Source organism: Strongylocentrotus purpuratus, unplaced genomic scaffold (assembly GCF_000002235.5).
Source record: "Strongylocentrotus purpuratus isolate Spur 01 unplaced genomic scaffold, Spur_5.0 spur5_scaffold_20, whole genome shotgun sequence".
NCBI lineage: Eukaryota > Metazoa > Echinodermata > Echinoidea > Camarodonta > Strongylocentrotidae > Strongylocentrotus > Strongylocentrotus purpuratus.
Window position 1 is genome coordinate 47702735 of NW_022145606.1, and position 9273 is coordinate 47712007.

The 9273-nt window shown below is 37.8% G+C and overlaps 1 long non-coding RNA gene across 1 annotated transcript; it reads right to left on the reverse strand.

The window, feature by feature from the left end:
- Positions 1-1157: 1157 nt before the first annotated feature.
- On the reverse strand, positions 1158-2663 carry LOC105447586. The gene is made up of 2 exons (XR_974137.2): positions 2461-2663; positions 1158-1239 (listed from the first exon to the last, which is right to left on the reverse strand). It is a non-coding gene; the product is annotated as an uncharacterized LOC105447586 (long non-coding RNA).
- Positions 2664-9273: the final 6610 nt, after the last annotated feature.

A 9273-nucleotide genomic window follows, 5' to 3' on the forward strand; every position in this document is an offset into this window, starting at 1 on the left:
TGAACTGAAAGTAATTGACATGAACAATCACAGTGAACTAAAACCAGTTTTTTTTTAATTACTTTCTACGGTACTGGATGAGTCATAATCTTAAAAAAGGGAGAGAAAGGAAAAGAAAACATTATTTTCCTGTCATGTATTTATTTCTTATCCTGCAGGCTCTGTATTTATTATTACCCCATCGTTAACAGGTATTCCTGGGTCGAGAGGAAATATGTGGGCAAATCACCATGCCCAAGGATGTTAGCAGTAGCACTGAGCAAGGAACGAACATTTTGTATGAGAGTCAAGAGTTCTCACTAATATACCGCAGTGCTAGATAATGTTGTTTAGATATTCAGAAACTGATAAATAACTCATTGTTTTCAACTGATAATTATCAACATTCTCTTTAACCTTCATAATAAAGGAAATTATTATTTTGTTCTTTTTTTTCTTAACTTGTGCGAGGAGGATTAAGCAAACAGGGAGAGACAAGTTCTCACGATTACCGACGGTGTATATTCAGGTTTCCCCTTTCATTTTAACACTTTGGTCAATCAATTTCATAATTGTTTTCATTCAATTTCGTCCCGAAACTCCTTGATCTTGCACATTTTATAGTCAATTTCGTATTTGGTCATTCCTTTTTTAACTTTGTCCAATCATTTTCATCATTTCGCATCCAATTTCGTCAAATTTAAATCAACTTCGTCATCCTCGGCTGCCATGATCACACCTATGTCTTTTTCATTCTATTTCCAGTATTTTCTTAATGTTTTTCAAAATAATAACATTTTTTTTCAGTCATAATAATATCTAGCTTTATGTCCCAAAGGCAATCTTAGCAATGATTTTTAGTGAATTTTAGCAACTGATTTTTAGTGAATTTTAGCAACTTTAAAGGAAACCTGATCCCAAAGAATAAGTGTAGGTATTCGGAAAAATTAGATAAATTCCTGCCCTTTGATATGTAACAATCCTTACGAAAATGTACAAGAGATATATATATGAAGATATTCCTGGCATGACGTGATGCCTTTTAGCATGACATGGGCGCAGCCAGTTTCTTGAAAATGTGACATACCAGTTAAAGTTGTACATGTATCATGCACCAAGCTTTAGTTGGAAAGAATTTTTAAATCAATAACGAAACCTTTACTTTTCAATGAGAACTGAATAGTTGAGGAAAGGGAAAAATGAAGTTTGGGAGTCCAGCCGTAAATGGAGATATTAAGCTGTGAAGCTTATTTATTCGATCTGTAAAGACAGATAAAATAACAAAGACAGATTTAGTATATCATTCATGTTACACAAGAATGCAATATATAATCCAAATTATCTAAACAAACCAAGTAACTGTATCTATAAAGATTCATTTAAACACATTTGCTTTTGTTCTATAAACTGTCAATCGTGACCTCGTCCTTTAACTAACAAAAATCCAGAGTAACCAATGGTTACAAAACCTTATGCATTTTCTAATATGCATTACTTTCAAATACTCATACTTTCAGAGTTTCTAAAACTGACCAGACTTCCCTTTAAACAGATCACTGCCAATTTGCATGAACCAAAATAACTGTAAACATCTTTATCTTGCATCCATACACAAGCTTGATAATTCTCATCTATCTTCATAGTTTAAATACCTTCTAAAAACCTCAACAATAGATTGTCACTTTAAATGTGCTATATGACCTTCGACTGACTTTGACAGGCACCTAATTTGCATATTTATGCTCGCCTAAGAAAAACTGTCTTATAAAATGACTTCATACAATTTAACCCTGTTTGATGAATTAAACTTAAATATCTGACATGCATAAAACTTCCCAGTAATAATCTAGAGATTACACTTCAATACAAAATAAACTATCTGGCATAACTTGTAATTTACACCTGTAATTTACATCTGTAATCTACTCCTGTAATCCACACATGCACTACAGCAAGCCTTTCAAGTTACATTATTAACTCTTAAAAATGATTAAACACCTTCTTTCAATTCTCAGTCCAAATACTATGCTAGAGGTGCGAAGCTAAACCTATCAGCTAGTCAATAAATGGTGTCTTGCAACTTTTAAGCAAGCTAAATCAAATTCCACAGACCAACTTTTGTCACCCAAACAAACTGCATAAAATCCAAGATTCTAGCATGCACAAATATAAACATCCTTTATCTTTAGGACTTCTACATATATACACTGTTTACTCTATAAATGACATAAAACAATATCTGCCTAATACTGTAATTCTATTTTGACAATTATTATTTAACCTGAAAAACACATGACTAAAAGTACGTCTCATGGGCGCGGCCATTTTAGGCGCAGCCATCTTGGAATTAATGCCACACGTGCATTATGCTAATGAGTTAAATACAGTTTTTTTAGAATCTATTTTACAGTTCAACTTGAAACTATCTTATTTTCCGTTTTATCAGTTCACATTCCAGTTTATATTAATCTAAACACTCACTTCTGTGGCGGGACAAAACTTCGTCGGGAATACTTGAATGGCAACTGACGGATTAACTGGTAAATGAGTCAAACTGGACTACATTTCTGACTGTGCACTGCGTTGACTGAAGAACATGGCGACAGTGCCGAACTTAACCTATGGTAGCTTATAAGAGCAAAAAAAAGAGAAAATCTAAACCAAGCAAAAATCATCGCTCGGCGAAACAAGAACAAAATCATAACTGAGAAGATAAAAATAAATAACAGGGGAACAAATGTAACTAAATTCATTTATAAAAAGTACACTATTGCATTTGACAAATCTATTTCATTTACGAGAAACCTTCGTCCCAGAAGAGCACCAACTTATTTTTGCAATTTGCCTTCTGACAATTGTAGTACAAATGATAATAGCAGGTGAATGAAATGCTTCATCACCACACACGTCTGGGAAAGAAGCATCCATAAATTTGAATACATTTAATTGATAGACGACTTCGCATAGTACGTCACGTTATCAATAAAATGACGATGCCTATGTCGTGCTGAGAAAATGTACATTATTTTTGCTTTATACCTCTCTCATACACTTTGATGGGGAATCTTGTAGATTTATGGGTAATAATATAATACATCTCTAAGAATATTAAGTTAATGTATTTCTCGGGGTTCTGTTTCCTTTAACCCTAATAAGGCCTAATACGGCCCCTCCTTCTTTCATGTCACTGTAAATTACCGTAGTTCACAATATTTGCCTTGAGGACGAATTTCAAATGCTAACATAAACACCTCTCTGGTGAATGAGAAGAGCCTTTGTATACAGGCCTTAATACTCAGCCTTTTGTGAGCTTCTTGTTAGCTCATTCAAAGCCTATTGTATGTCCTGACATGATATTTTCGTTTCCTCAATTTTCTACCGATACCACAAGCATATTTAAAGAGAAAGGAAGGTTTATAGCTCTTTGTATATACCATTACAATGCCTGAGAAGGCAACAATTTGATAAGCACAAACCTGCATAGGGTCTGGCTACAAAATATTTATGTAAGAAGTTTTCGCATTTGCCAGGTATAATGAGGTTTATTTTTATAAAATATGCAATATAATTTATCACGTGATGTTGCAACAGGTGCTTTCTTTACAGTTTTGTTAGAAAATACGCCCCAAAAAGGCGGCAATAGAACAATAAATTTATATTTTTTAAGATTACAAGGTTTATTGGCTTATTACAGTGTGCGATGAAGAAAATATTTGTTGAATTAGCATATCTAACCTGTCTTCATTTCAAGCACCATCGTTTTTAATGGCGTTCAATTAGCAATGAAAAGGGGTCGCAGCGGTTAATTTTAGAGAACATTGTTTACAATTTATAGATCTCATAACATTCAATAAAGGTATTTATGTATCAGTATTGTTAAGTGTTGTAAGTCGTAAGTGTGAGGCTCACATGTTGCATTTCCAGTATTTTATCAGATAGTTTGACTATATGACAAAAGGTGAGATGTACTCATTAATCCCATGTCATCATGCATTATGATCGTATACCTTACGACATAATTTATGATAAGACGACAAATTGTGTCTTTTATACGTCTGAATGCTAGTTGTACATTGAAAACATTACAGCACAGTACACTACACACGACAGTTATGTCATTGTACTTAGCTACATCAAGTTATATTACTCGGTATATTTTATAAACTGCCCTTTTTCATCACAAACGATTTCCTTATTACAGCGAATTCCACCCTAAGAATAAACGTATAAATGCACATGATTGAGGGGGAAAATAATTCCATTGAATACAAATTCCTTGCTCCTTTCATCGTATGGCTGTGGGGGTGGGGGTGGGGGGGGGCACACAAACGGCTACGTATGGAACTGATTTACAAAGCCTGTCATATTTTTTATTGCGATGAAAGGAGGCATGTAAATTTTTCACATTTTGCGTGTATTCTCTAAGGGACATGACTATCCTTCAAAACTGGATTCTACATTCCCGTCTTTCGCGAGCAATATCTCCGTTGTTTTAGTTTCGTTTTCGCTTAGCTTCGAGTGATCATGATTTTGATCATAATCGTTTCTCAGTATTTTGTTCATCAGTTAAGTTATCACTTTAGTTCAGGTCACAGTTCAATATATCAGTTCATCAGTTCATTCATCAGTTCATCAGTTTAGCTCATCAATTCAGTTCATTTCACATCAGTTCAATCTACCAGTTCATCAGTTCATCAGTACTTCATTCATCAAATCATATATTAATACATCATTTTACATTAACATCATTATATTGGATCGTTGAATGAAACATAAGCATGATCATAAGAATTTAAGACATTAAATGCAATTAGCATGCAGCCTAGCCTTTGGTCTCATAGTCAGATTCGATGAATAGGGACTATTAGATTTTCGTGGACTGATACGTGTGACGTCCATTCAAGGCAGTGCATTAAAAGGACGTCGACCGTAGCAATCCCTATTGTCTTCGTGCGAATCTAAAAGTCCCTAATACCTCGTTTCCTACTAATCTCCATCGATACGTTATCTCTCTCACAATTTTCATCTGCAAATTTGGTCCTCACGATTATTGACCGTCAACATCGTTTTTTTTGCTGTTCTGTACGATCTAACATATTCGTATAATCAGAACTTTAACTTTATGAAAGTCGTCATATTTTGTCGTTTGTTCGCCTTCTCCAGTCATTAATTTGATGGTAACAGGGTTGTACCGAACAAGCGTCAGCACAATCATTTCTACTGTTTATACATCCATGATTACTGAATGAGCTTGTACATAGGCTTGTTATATAAGTGGAGGGTGGAATTAAAATATACAAAAAGAATCTCCCATTGAGTGTCTACATGTGTCATGTCTCGATCAAAGCGGCAGATCACCCAATACGTCTATGTAACGAATTCCATGTCTAGTTTTATTGTTAGTGGTCACCTATTAATGAAACGAATCATAATGAGGGTGTACAGTACCTTAAATTCAAACTCGGCTTCAGGCTTCTGTCCGATCTAAAGGTGTGAGATGCTGTTGAGGCTCTAAATCGGTAGTCTCAACTTTAGTTTTAGCTACTCCATCGTGTATATTGCTACGTTGGCACAAATCGTTGTAACATGTTGTGCGCATGCTCTATGTGTAAAATCCAGGGCTTACGTTCGACCGGACCTTCGCCTCTTCGGGTTACACGAACTTTTGTGAATAATCAAGCGGTACTTCCCTAACGGCCGTATTTAACGTTTGTGAAAAAACCATGCCACTGCCATGGCCACTTATAGCCAAAACATTGTGGGCAGTTTACCCGACATTTTCTGGAAACAAAACCTGCAGGAAATCTATGAAAATAATAAGCTTCTCGACCCAACACTTTTTAATACGAGATAGAATAATCAAAGAGTTCGTAAAGAGGTCAGCGATCGACACTTCCCCATTGTCTGAATTGATCAGCATATTTTCACAAAATAATGTACCAGTGTAAAAATTATATCTCAAGGACCATCTTTAAAAATCTTGTGATTATTTACATTCAGTCATAAGACCGGCAATGTCGGTCTCATGCTGGGCCTTCAGTAGTGTTATACATTGTGTCTATTCTAGACTAATTATGTTTTTAATGGTGTTTTCTACTGATATTTATTGAATTAAATGGAAATTACGAAATAATCTATCATTGATAAAAGATTTGCCATGTAGGTTAAGGCCCTTTTGGCGTAAGAAAAAAGATGAGATACGCGTTAAGGCCCTTTTGAAATTCGTAATTATCTTCATAAATAAATCGAATTTCAACAAGTGAAGTACATCATTTTAAAGAGAATGATAAAATCTACAAGGTGATGTTAATAACTCAATAACCCCCAAAATCGGGTTAAGGCCCTTTTGGCATAAGGCCGACGATATTAGGATGTACTTGTCTTTTTATTTACATTTCATACATCTATATATAGTAAGAGTGGTGTGATCGAGTCCCCCAATGAAGCCAGTATTAGTGCCTAGTTCCATGCGATGCTACTGAAGTAAGTCCATGTGCAGGCGCGGATCCAGGATTTTCCAATAGGGGGGCCGGACATTTGGAAATTGCGCAGACCGTTTTTCCAAGGTCATATTAGAAGCACCATACCGGTACAATTTTTGACATTTTCATCGGGGGGGGGGGGGGGGCTATAGCCTCCAGCCCGCGGAAGCTTTGACCTTTCATTAATTATTAGAGAAAGAAGACGATTTGTTGTACCCTTCTCGACTCGTATTCCTTGTCTGAATTCAGTTTTCCCCCTCCCGCGCAAAGCGCAGAAGCTTAACGTTTCATTAAATTATTAGAGAAATAAGACTATTCGTTGTAACTTTCTCGACTCTTAATCCTTGTTTGAATTCAATCCCCCCTCTCGCGCGAAGCGTGGAAGCTTTGACGTTTCATTCAATTATTAGAGAAAGAAGACGATTCGTTGTACCATTCTCGACTCTTAATCCTTGTCTGAATTCAGTTTCCTCCCGCCCGCGTGAAGCGCGGAAGCTTTGCCCTTTCATTAATTATTAGAGAAAGAAGTTTGTTGTACAATTCTCGACTCTTATTACTTGACTGAAGTTAGCCCCCCTCCAGCGCGAAGCACGAAAGCTTTGGCCTTTCATAGTTTAATGAAATTATTAGAGAAAAAAGATGATTCGTTGTTCCATTCTCGACTCTTAATCCTTGTCTGAATAGAGTTTCCCCCCCCCCCCTCCCGCGCGAAGCGCGGAAGCTTTGACGTTTCATTAAATTATGAGAGAAAGAAGACGATTCGTTGTACCATTCTCGACTCCTAATCCTTGTTTGAATTCCGTTCCCCCTCTCCTCTCGCGCGAAGCGTGGAAGCTTTGACCTTTCATTCAATTATTAGAGAAAGAAGACGATTCGTTGTACCATTCTCGACTCTTAATCCTTTTCTGAATTCTGAATTCAATTCCCTCCTCCTCCGCTTTGCGCGGAAGCTTAACGTTTCATTAAATTATTAGAGAAAGAAGACGATTCGTTGTATCGTTCTCGACTTGTCAGAATTTTAAAAAATGTTTCTTTGTCTGCTCCTTTTTCGTCCTATGTCCTCTTACTGCCCCTACCGCCCCTGGCTACGCGCCTGCTTAAAGGGAAAATGAAACAATCATGATTGTTATAGCACACAATTAGGTTAGTAGAAATGAAAGGGAAAAAAAATCTATTACACCAACCATGGATAAATCACGGCCGGGAGCATTATAGTTTTGTGTTATCGGGCGAGGGCCGGGGCGTAGCGACCAAGCGAGATTTTGCAATGTTGAATGCTGAAATTATGCATTCTAGAAAATCCCTTAGCCCAATATGTACGTTCTTTCCGCTATATTTCTTTCTAGCTATACTTCTAAATTTCCTGGGTGACGTGCCCCCCTATCGGGCCCATGATTGCCGCTCCTGTCTATGATTACTACCAACATGAGTTCAAATACAAGCACAAGCGAGTTGGTATGAGCTGAATCCAAATGAAGGGCAAAATAAGAGTTGTGAAGCGGCCCTATCGTTAATTTAAAATTTGACTGTTGAGTATATATTAAACTTCTTTTTAAAAGACATACAAAATATTGTGCCCTTTTCAAATTTCTCACTAAAGAGTGATGACCGCAGGGGCTGTTTTAAAGTTTAACTTTGAATCCGCGGCTCGAGATTTTATGTGGCCGGCCCGGCCCCCCTCTATTCAATAACGTTTGCCAAGCCTTCTGGAATGACCCCAAATCTCCCGATTACAGTTTTCCCTTATTCGTCGTTACTGTCACTTAGCGCCATTTCCTTGTCTTTCCCCCTTTCTCACCGACTTTTCTTCCCCCCCCCCCACCACCCACTCAGTGTTATCTAGGGTACGCACATGTATGTTCCCTCTCTTTGAAAGCACCCATCTACCTCCGGTGTGTAAAGTCAGTACGGGCCGTATTTTTGTGTATTAGGGGCCGGATTTTGTTGCGTGAAAAGTAACTCTCTATCGGAAATGTTGGGAACATAAATTCGGTCCCTCCGACCCCGGAGTGGGAGGGAGGGGCTTTCTTCTTTATCTTTTTTTCTCTTTTCTTTTCTCTTCTTTTTTCCTTTCTCTTCTCCTTTCTTTTCTCGTGCGTTACCGGTTATCATACTGAAATAAGGGATTCGAAAATATTCATTCAATAATAAAATTCATGCTGTATTTTTATTTGTGAGAATTGCTTTCTTTCTTTTCAGAATGATATAAGTATGGTTTATGCATTCATGTATTCTGAATATATCATAATACATGTTGTCCTCTCCTACAGGATGAAAGAGAGGGGTATATGATTCATCCCATTTCTCACATTGTTTGAGTTCCAGTGATGACTACACACTACCGGTGAAGCTGTCACAGTGGCGGTCCAGGGGGGGGGGCCCCCTTGAGAAAAATATCATGTAAAATCATGTGATTTTTACCTTTTTGGGGGGTTGGGTCCCCCCTGACGCTCAAGGGGGGGGGGGGGGGGGTGGTGCAAATTGAAATTTTTTTGAGGATCAAAAAAAAAAAATGTGCTCACTACCCCCCCCCCCCCCCCCCCCCCACTGAGCGAATTTTAGGCCGGCGCGTTTTTCAAATTTTCGGGAGCAAAAAAAAAAATTGTGCTCTGTACCCCCCCCCCCCCCCCCCCCCCCCCACTGAGCGACTTTTCGGCCGGCGCGATTTTCAAATTTTCGGGAGCAAAAAAAAAAAAAGTTGGGCCCCCTCCCCTAATTTTTTTGAGGATCAAAAAAAAAAAATGTGCTCACTACCCCCCCCCCCCCCCCCCCCCCCCCCCCCCCCCCCACTGAGCGACTTTTCGGCCGGCGC